The sequence below is a fragment of the Phalaenopsis equestris genome, unplaced genomic scaffold (assembly GCF_001263595.1).
Source record: "Phalaenopsis equestris unplaced genomic scaffold, ASM126359v1 Scaffold199143, whole genome shotgun sequence".
NCBI lineage: Eukaryota > Viridiplantae > Streptophyta > Magnoliopsida > Asparagales > Orchidaceae > Phalaenopsis > Phalaenopsis equestris.
In genome coordinates, this window is record NW_018219032.1 from 15,335 (window position 1) to 18,244 (window position 2,910).

General features: G+C 32.5%; 1 long non-coding RNA gene across 1 annotated transcript; it reads right to left on the reverse strand.

The window, feature by feature from the left end:
* Window positions 1-346: 346 nt before the first annotated feature.
* On the reverse strand, window positions 347-1,034 carry LOC110035697. Its single transcript, XR_002295166.1, has 3 exons — window positions 892-1,034; window positions 696-802; window positions 347-599 (listed from the first exon to the last, which is right to left on the reverse strand). It is a non-coding gene; the product is annotated as an uncharacterized LOC110035697 (long non-coding RNA).
* Window positions 1,035-2,910: the final 1,876 nt, after the last annotated feature.

Sequence of the window (2,910 nt, forward strand, 5' to 3'; positions counted from 1 at the left end):
TCAAAAAATAACAAGATAGAAGACTTGAACCAATGACCTTTCTAACCAAATAAATTTCTCCAAGAATTAAGCCATGGATCCCCTTAGATGATACCTTTAGAAATCAAGTCCAAAAAGTTTTGCTTGGTCACTCTCAAAGTTTACTAGTCTTAAATTTTATAATGTTCTTCCTCCCACAATGTGATATAATAATGAATCATAGATGTGTGATATACTGATGTGAGCAACTTCAAATTTAGGCTTAAACCTAATACACAAGTTACATTCAAATATGCAATCTAAAGATACAATAAAAATAAAACATAAAGCCATAAAACCTGACTTATCTTGAAACTGCAACACACGGTATAAATAAATACATACATAACTACTTCAGACCAACAAATAATTCCAAGTCACTTGCATCACAATAGTTGAAAGGCAACCAAATGGAAAAAAACAATAAAAACAAACAAACATTATGATAAAAAGCTACCTTTGACCATCGACTAATTGCAGATATGTCTTGCCTCTCCTTCAACATTGACTTGAAGCTACCCATAGCTGCTGCTCTTTCTGCATGAATCTTTTCTTCAGCCGCCTTCTTCCTTAGCAACACCCTACAAAACACTCCAAAAGTATATAAAATGCCATGCAATTATTCATCATCAGATACTATCAAATCTTATTAGTAAGCCATTTTGAACAAAACATACTTTTCATTGAAAAGAAACTCTCTTTCTTTACGTTCTATGACCTCAAACCGTGGATCATCTCCCTATTTTCTTTTAAATGTTTGAAAGTCTAATCTGTGAATCATATCCTGAAATAGTAAGCACATTAGCATCGATTGAATGGTCTGCTCAACCAAAATAATTACAAAATGGGCGAAACAAGCAAGCTACCAACAACCTCCAAGGCTTCTTCCAATAGTTGTTTGAAACCAATAATTGCAGCCTTCTGAGCTGCTTTCTTCTCCTTCCTTTCTTCCTCAGCACGTGTCCTAACATATTGTTCAAAGATTGCTCGTCTAGCAGAATAACTTGGAACTGCCTGCTAGTACCCATACATGTAGCACAAAAAGATAAGAAACAGTTCAAGTAAGAAATCCAATAATTGTATCCAAGTACGGTGTGGAAAACATTCATTTATTTCACCTTCAAAATATATATTACTAAGATGAAATATTATATTTAGGTTAAATACATAGCACATCAAAGTTAAAGAACAAAAACATAAAATTCGTGATTAGTAAACCATATAAGAACCCTCAAAACTTAAATGCAAATAATCTTTACCCTACTATCAACACCAATAAGTTATACTGAATGAATCATAATCCAATTCAAGATTAGTAAAACCACATAAGACCCATAAAAATTTAATTGCAAATGATCTTTACCCCACTATCAACACCAATAAGTTATTATGAATGTGTCATAATCCAATAAAAAGTTGTTCAAAACACTTTGTGCACATAAAAATTTTTACAATAACACATTACAACGTTTAAAAAGTACCCAACACAACAGCATTCAATGATATGTACGTGATTTTGAGGTCAAAAAAAATCATATAACAATTCAATCATTCATAACATCTTATACATGCAGTCCTTATGATTGCAAATTTCAATGGCACGAGCATAAAAAGTTAACTGCAAATGATCTTTACCCCACTATCAGCACCAATCAGTTATCATTAATGTGTCATAATCCAATAATAAGTTGTTCAAAACACTTTGTGCACATAAAAATGTTTACAATAACACATTACATCATTTAAAAGCACCCAATAGCATTCAATGATATGTACATGATTTTGAGGTCAATAAAAAGTAACATAACAATTCAATCTTGCATAACATCTCATCAATGTAGTCCTTATGATTGCAAATTTCAACAGTACCTGCATAAAAAGTTAATTGCAAATGATCTTTACCCCACTATCAACACCAATAAGTAATTATGAATGTGCATAATCCAATAAAAAGTTGTTCAAAACACTTTGTGCACATAAAAATTTTTACAATAACACATTACAACGTTTAAAAAGTACCCAACAACATTCAACGATATGTACATGATTTTGAGGTCAACAAAAAGTAACATAACAATTCAGCCTTGCATAACATCTCATCAATGTAGTCCTTATGATTGCAAATTTCAACGGCACGAGCATTCAACCTCTATCCCTGACCACATCTAAATACAAGATAAAGGATTAGGTAATTGGATGGACTATTGTGCCAAACCTTAATTTTTGCACTTTCGGTTGTTAATGTCGATGATACTAATCATCTTTTTTTTTTATTGAAGGCCAATATATCCTACAGTATTTCCATCAAAAAAATAGACAATTTTGCCTCATCCACTGAACTTAGCACAATGTGCCCAAAACACAATCATTTTTTTCTCACATTTCTACCATTTCTAGGGGGATTAATTCATGATGTAGCTACCAACATTTTTATTTAGTAAGACCAATTATCTAGCAATGATCATAGACCTTATCAAAGTTCGGGTCTTGTAAAAGGAATGGCCCATCACCGATCTTTTTTTCTATCTTTTAGCAAAAGAAGACCCCTCTTTGAGTAGCTTTAAAGTTTTCTAACTTCTCCTTTAGACCTTGTACCCTATGGTCCTCAACATCATAATGGCGAAATAAAGTCTATTGATAAGAAACAAATAGATTTTACTTGCAATTTGGTTGGGGGGTGGGGAATCTCTTTAGTTATAGTGCATCACTGTTAGTAAATCTATAATATTTATTTCCATAATTACCACCTAATATCAAGACGTCGATATGTGCTCATTCACGGATTGTCATTGAGAGTGCCTCAAATCGTGCTACTTCTCCTGCTAATCTTCTATATACCCATCCAATAGATTTTCACACATATCAGTTGTTTAAACATCTATTTGGATGGGC